The sequence below is a fragment of the Coregonus clupeaformis genome, unplaced genomic scaffold (assembly GCF_020615455.1).
Source record: "Coregonus clupeaformis isolate EN_2021a unplaced genomic scaffold, ASM2061545v1 scaf0292, whole genome shotgun sequence".
NCBI classification, from domain to species: Eukaryota; Metazoa; Chordata; class Actinopteri; order Salmoniformes; family Salmonidae; genus Coregonus; species Coregonus clupeaformis.
In genome coordinates this window covers 337501-345000 of record NW_025533747.1, presented here as the reverse complement: position 1 = coordinate 345000, position 7500 = coordinate 337501, and the positions used below count along the sequence as shown (strand labels likewise).

The window sequence follows — 7500 nt, the reverse complement described above, 5'->3', positions numbered from 1 at the left end:
AAAAGTTAACAATGGATATAGTCCGTAGAGACGGAAAGAGGACTCATCTTTATATCTGTGTCATAGAGCCCCACAGTGGAGGTGTCATAATACCCATAAAACCTAGCGGTCAAACAGGGAAATGGTTCCAATCGTTGATTTCCACCATTCATTTTTTCCCCCCAAAATATGGGATTTTAGAAACACTTCCACTGAACCAAAATATAAAGGGAGGGGTGGAGCCAATGGGGGTGGTGGGTGGAGCCAATGGGGGTGGTGGGAGGAGACAGAGGGATGAGTACAGCTTTGAGAATGCTGTACATTTTTGTGTTCCGCCCAGCAAGGTGGCTGAACAGGATGCCAGCAGTTCTGCTTTTGCGGGAAGTCTGTGCCTCTGGGTTATTGGGAACTGGATGCTTTATAAAAGAATGTATTTCCGTGTGGGGTTGGGCCCTGACTGTTTGTCTTGTTAAGAAGATTCCAGAACAGGTCTGCTGGTTTCTTAGATCACCTGAATATGTGACAGTGAGTCAGACCTATTATTGAACACTGAACTAAAAAATACAAATGCAACATGTAAAGTGTTGGTCCCATGTTTCATGAGCCGAAATAAAAAAATCCCAGAAATGTTCCATACGCACAAAAAGTTTTTCTCTAAAATGTTGTGCACAAATTTGTTTACATCCCTGTTAGTGAGCATTTCTCCTTTGCCAAGATAATCCATCCACCTGACAGGTGTGGCAGATCAAGAAGCTGAGTAAACAGCATGATCATTACACAGGTGCACCTTGTGCTGGGGACAATAAAAGGCCACTTTAAAATGTGCCATTTTGTCACACAACACAATGCCACATGTCTTATGTTTTGAGGGAGTGTGCAATTGGCATGCTGATTGCAGGAATGTCCACCAGAGCTGTTGCCAGATAATTGAATGTTAATTTCTCTACAATAAGCCACCGCCAACGTTGTTTTAGAGAATTTGGCAGTACGTCCAACCGGCCTCACAATCACAGACCACATGTAACCACGCCAGCCCAGGACCTCCACATCCGGCTTCTTCACCTGCGGGATCGTCGGTGGGGGGGTGCCGAGTACTATTTCTGTCTGTAATAAAGCCCTTTTGTGGGGAAAACTCATTCTGATTGGCAGGGCCTGGCTCCCCAGTGGGTGGGCCTATGCCCTCCCAGGCCCACCCATGGCTCCGCCCCTGCCCAGTCATGTGAAATCCATAGATTAGGTCCTAATGAATTCATTTCAATTGACTGATTTCCTTATATGAACTGTAACTCAGTAAAATCTTTGAAATTGTTGCATGTTGCTGTTTATATTTTGGATTCATTATAAATTAAGTCTAGAGACTAGAGTTCTATGTTGATGTTTTAAAAACAATTATTTTTTCATCATATTCAGTGGGATTATCATCATTGTAATTGACAGCATTGTGAGCGTAAAACAATTTGACTAAATAACCACAGAATAACACCTAGCGACCTCACCAGGAGATTTTAGCCTTTTGGTATAATGGTTTTCGAATGACAGTCACAGGCACTAAGGTTTGAGTCCCAGTCAGGGAACCCCTGTAATTAACTACATTGGTGTCAAGAATTGGATAGCACCATTGGACCAGGCCATTAGGACCAGACGGTAGTTAGTGAGTTGGGTTCTACCAAGGACCGGGCCATTAGGACCAGACGGTAGTTAGGTAGTTGGGTTCTACCAAGGACCAGGCCATTAGGACCAGACGGTAGTTAGGTAGTTGGGTTCTACCAAGGACCAGGCCATTAGGACCAGACGGTAGTTAGTGAGTTGGATAGCACCATTGGACCAGGCCATTAGGACCAGACGGTAGTTAGTGAGTTGGGTTCTACCAAGGACCGGGCCATTAGGACCAGACGGTAGTTAGGTAGTTGGGTTCTACCAAGGACCAGGCCATTAGGACCAGACGGTAGTTAGGTAGTTGGGTTCTACCAAGGACCAGGCCATTAGGACCAGACGGTAGATAGTGAGTTGGATAGCACCATTGGACCAGGCCATTAGGACCAGACGGTAGTTAGTGAGTTGGGTTCTACCAAGGACCGGGCCATTAGGACCAGACGGTAGTTAGGTAGTTGGGTTCTACCAAGGACCAGGCCATTAGGACCAGACGGTAGTTAGTGAGTTGGGTTCTACCAAGGACCAGGCCATTAGGACCAGACGGTAGTTAGGTAGTTGGGTTCTACCAAGGACCAGGCCATTAGGACCAGACGGTAGTTAGTGAGTTGGGTTCCACCAAGGACCAGGCCATCAGGACCAGATGGTAGTTAGTGAGTTGGGTTCTACCAAGGACCAGGCCATCAGGACCAGATGGTAGTTAGGTAGTTGGGTTCTACCCAATGCATTTCCAGAGTGGATAAGAGGAGATGACCCTGATATGGAACGTGACGGTGGTCATGACTCATCACCGCTAGTGTGGCGATAATACGGTCACCGGCCCTAACCATAACCGTGGAAAGAGGGGTGCACTCCGGTCAGACAGGCACGGGTGCAAGCACACACACAACCTGCCTGTTTTTAAGCCCCCCCTACACTCAGATCTCCGTGGGCTGTACTCAGCCTTGTCTCAGGGTAGTAGGTTGGTGGTCTGTTGATATCCCTCTGGTGGTGTGGGGGCTGTGCTTTGGCAAAGTGGGTGGGGTTACATCCTGCCTGGTTGGTCCTGTCCGGGGCTAACTTTAGACAGGGGCCCTGAACCCAGTTTCAGTCCCCAGTATCTATGTTGCATAGCCAGGGAGCTAAGCTCAGTCTGTCTGATCTGCGGTACTGTGTGTTGTTAGGTATGCTCCCAACCTGTCCAACTGGTTTGATTCCCCTTCCTGGAGTGACCACACATCTCTCACCTGATCATGCTGCTGATCCAGTTTCTACCTGCTGTTCTACCTGTGGCTATTGAACCCTGACCTGTTCACTGGACCTTAATGGCCACATGTAGCCTACTCTTAAATCTCTATCTGGTACAGCCAGAAGGGGACTGGCCACCCCTCAGAGCCTGGTTCCTCTGGTCTACCCGGCACAGCCAGAAGAGGACTGGCCACCCCTCAGAGCCTGGTTCCTCTCTACCCAGTACAGCCAGTAGAGGACTGGCCACCCCTCAGAGCCTGGTTCCTCTCTACCCAGTACAGCCAGAAGGGGATTGGCCACCCCTCAGAGCCTGGTTCCTCTGGTCTACCCGGCACAGCCAGAAGAGGACTGGCCACCCCTCAGAGCCTGGTTCCTCTCTACCCAGTACAGCCAGTAGAGGACTGGCCACCCCTCAGAGCCTGGTTCCTCTGGTCTACCCAGTACAGCCAGTAGAGGACTGGCCACCCCTCAGAGCCTGGTTCCTCTGGTCTACCCAGTACAGTCAGTAGAGGACTGGCCACCCCTCAGAGCCTGGTTCCTCTGGTCTACCCAGTACAGCCACTAGAGGACTGGTCACCCCTCAGAGCCTGGTTCCTCTCTACCCAGTACAGCCAGTAGAGGACTGGCCACCCCTCAGAGCCTGGTTCCTCTGGTCTACCCAGTACAGCCAGTAGAGGACTGGCCACCCCTCAGAGCCTGGTTCCTCTGGTCTACCCAGTACAGCCACTAGAGGACTGGCCACCCCTCAGAGCCTGGTTCCTCTGGTCTACCCAGTACAGCCAGTAGAGGACCGGCCACCCCTCAGAGCCTGGTTCCTCTCTACCCAGTACAGGCAGTAGAGGACTGGCCACCCCTCAGAGCCTGGTTCCTCTGGTCTACCCAGTACAGCCAGTAGAGGACTGGCCACCCCTCAGAGCCTGGTTCCTCTCTACCCAGTACAGCCAGTAGAGGACTGGTCGCCCCTCAGAGCCTGGTTCCTCTGGTCTACCCAGTACAGCCAGTAGAGGACTGGCCACCCCTCAGAGCCTGGTTCCTCTGGTCTACCCAGTACAGCCAGTAGAGGACTGGCCACCCCTCAGAGCCTGGTTCCTCTCTAGGTTTCTTCCTAGGTTCCTGTCTTTCTAGGGAGTTTTTCCTAGCCACCGTGCTTCTACATCTGCATTGCTTGCTGTTTGGGGTTTTAGGCTGGGTTTCTGTACAAGCACTTTGTGACATCTGCTGATGTAAAAGGGGCTTTATAAATCAATGTGATTGATTCTAGAACAGGGATCGATCCCTCACACTGTATTTGTTGTTTTTTGGGTGGGGGGTTAGTTAAGGTCAGGGTTAAGGTAGCCTAAGAGTCAGTTTTTGATTTTGGTTAGTCGTTTTGTGGGTATTGTAGGTGGATCAACTTGTTTTGACAGGCGTGATTGATGCAGTGACAAAACGAGTTCTGCAAGTTAAAACCTCACTGGTTTGCCAAATTCCAAGTCTCCTTTTCACTCATTATATAAAACCCCTCCGCCAAGGAGTTGTTCATCTTTAGTTCTCACAACGCCAGGAGAAGTTATTTGTGCATACTTTCTCATTTTAGTAGTCTACAAACCGCAGGTCCCTAGCTGACATACCGTCTCTGGTATTCTCAGGTAAGGAGCAGCTTCTGTGAATTTCATGGTCATTGATTGCTTGTTCAAATTGCATATAAATGTTTTCTTCCATTTTCAAAGACGTCGTAGTCCTAGGCCTACCTATGCAATTGAAAGCTGCTACATCTGCCCCATCTGTTATTAATGGGACGCTATAGGTATAAACCTATAGAGAGAGAGAGGGAGAGAGAGAGAGAGACAGAGAGAGAGAGAGACAGAGACAGAGACAGAGACAGAGACAGAGACAGAGACAGAGAGAGAGAGGGAGAGAGAGAGAAGAAATGCAACATCAGAAACAAAAAACAGAATATTTCTGAAAAATTGTTTGATAACGAATGTAAAACAATTAGAAAACACCTAAGACAACTTTCAAATGAAAAACATAAGCAGCAAAACAACCCAGATCTACGCTATGAATTCTATGAAACTCTGAAACAGTATAAACATACACTAAAACGCAAGAAATTGAATTATACCAACAAGACACTTGATGAAATTGAAAGTGCAATTTACCAAAATCAGTTCTGGGACATGTGGAACAATTTAAGCATGACAAAGCCACAAGAATTAGCCATAAAAGATGAAGGAATTTGGAAAACTTATTTTGATAATCTATACAAAAACATCCCACAAAAAGACTTAACAACAGAACCAATTAGAAATTCAAGAAAATTTGAACATCCTTGAATCGGTCATTAAAAACAACCAAAATCCATTAGATTACCCAATAACCCAACAAGAACTAAATGAAAAGCTAAAATCTATCAAACCAAAGAAGGCTTGTGGTCTAGATAACATCAGAAATGAAATGCTGAAAAACAGCACACCTGAGTTGTAAAATGCTGTGCTTAAATTGTTCAACATAGTTTTAATTTCTGGCTGCTTCCCTGATGTCTGGAACCAGGGGCCCATCTCCCCTATCCACAAATGTGGAGACAAATCAGACCCCAATAATTACAGGGGAATTTGCGTAAACAGCAACTTGGGAAAGGTTTTCTGTAGCATTTTGAATTCAAGAATTCAAACCTTTCTTCAAGAGAAAAATGTAATAAGTAAATGTCAAATTGGCTTTCTCCCTAACCATCGCACTACTGACCATATATACACCTTACACACACTAATTAATAAACACGTCCACCAAAAAAAAGGAGGGCAAAATCTTTGCTTGCTTTATTGACTTTAAAAAAGCATTTGATTCTATTTGGCATGAAGGGCTATTCTACAAAATTCTCCAAAGTGGGCTTGGTGGTAAGGTGTATGACTTAATAAAATGTATGTACACAGAAAACAAGTGTGCAATAAAAATCAAAAACCAAAGAACAGAATTATTTTCACAACGTCGAGGTGTGAGACAAGGCTGCAGTTTGAGTCCAAATCTTTTCAACATTTATATCAATGAATTAGCAGACATGTTGGACCATTCTCCAGCCCCAGGGCTCACACTATTTGACACAGAGGTAAAATACCTGCTATATGCTGATGACTTGGTACTTCTATCACCAACCAAAGAAGGTCTTCAACAGAACCTTAACATTCTAGAGCAATATTGCAATAATTGGGCCCTGGCAGTAAATTTCAAAAAAAACTAAAATCATGATTTTCCAAAAAAATAACAGATGTCAGAAACACAAATATAAATTCACCCTGAACAACACCATAATTGAACACACTAAAAATTACACATACCTTGGTCTGACCATACAGTGGGGAAAAAAAGTATTTAGTCAGCCACCAATTGTGCAAGTTCTCCCACTTAAAAAGATGAGAGAGGCCTGTAATTTTCATCATAGGTACACGTCAACTATGACAGACAAAATTAGAAAAAAAAATCCAGAAAATCACATTGTAGGATTTTTAATGAATTTATTGGCATATGATGGTGGAAAATAAGTATTTGGTCAATAACAAAAGTTTCTCAATACTTTGTTATATACCCTTTGTTGGCAATGACACAGGTCAAACGTTTTCTGTACGTCTTCACAAGGTTTTCACACACTGTTGCTGGTATTTTGGCCCATTCCTCCATGCAGATCTCCTCTAGAGCAGTGATGTTTTGGGGCTGTCGCTGGGCAACACAGACTTTCAACTCCCCTCCAAATATTTTCTATGGGGTTGAGATCTGGAGACTGGCTAGGCCACTCCAGGACCTTGAAATGCTTCTTACGAAGCCACTCCTTCGTTGCCCGGGCGGTGTGTTTGGGATCATTGTCATGCTGAAAGACCCAGCCACGTTTCATCTTCAATGCCCTTGCTGATGGAAGGAGGGTTTCACTCAAAATCTCACGATACATGGCCCCATTCATTCTTTCCTTTACACGGATCAGTCGTCCTGGTCCCTTTGCAGAAAAACAGCCCCAAAGCATGATGTTTCCAACCCCATGCTTCACAGTAGGTATGGTGTTCTTTGGATGCAACTCAGCATTCTTTGTCCTCCAAACATGACGAGTTGAGTTTTTACCAAAAAGTTATATTTTGGTTTCTTCTGACCATATGACATTCTCCCAATCCTCTTCTGGATCATCCAAATGCACTTCAGACGGGCCTGGACATGTACTGGCTTAAGCAGGGGGACACGTCTCGCACTGCAGGATTTGAGTCCCTGGCGGCGTAGTGTGTTACTGATGGTTGGCTCTGTTACTTTGGTCCCAGCTCTCAGCAGGTCATTCACTAGGTCCCCCCGTGTGGTTCTGGGATTTTTGCTCACCGTTCTTGTGATCATTTTGACCCCACGGGGTGATATCTTGCGTGGAGCCCCAGATCGAGGGAGATTATCAGTGGTCTTGTATGTCTTCCATTTCCTAATAATTGCTCCCACAGTTGATTTCTTCAAACCAAGCTGCTTACCTGTTGCAGATTCAGTCTTCCCAGCCTGGTGCAGGTCTACAATTTTGTTTTTGGTGTCCTTTGACAGCTCTTTGGTCTTGGCCATTGTGAAGTTTGGAGTGTGACTGTTTGAGGTTGTGGACAGGTGTCTTTTATACTGATAACAAGTTCAAACAGGTGCCATTAATACAGG

The 7500-nt window shown here is 45.8% G+C and overlaps 1 long non-coding RNA gene across 1 annotated transcript in view; it reads left to right on the top strand.

The window, feature by feature from the left end:
* Positions 1-4378: 4378 nt before the first annotated feature.
* The window catches only part of LOC121561567, an 11686-nt gene continuing 8564 nt past the window's right edge, over positions 4379-7500 (top strand). Inside the window, exon 1 of the long non-coding RNA XR_006658507.1 lies at positions 4379-4484. This is a non-coding gene — a long non-coding RNA (uncharacterized LOC121561567). The remainder of the gene's footprint in view (positions 4485-7500) is intronic.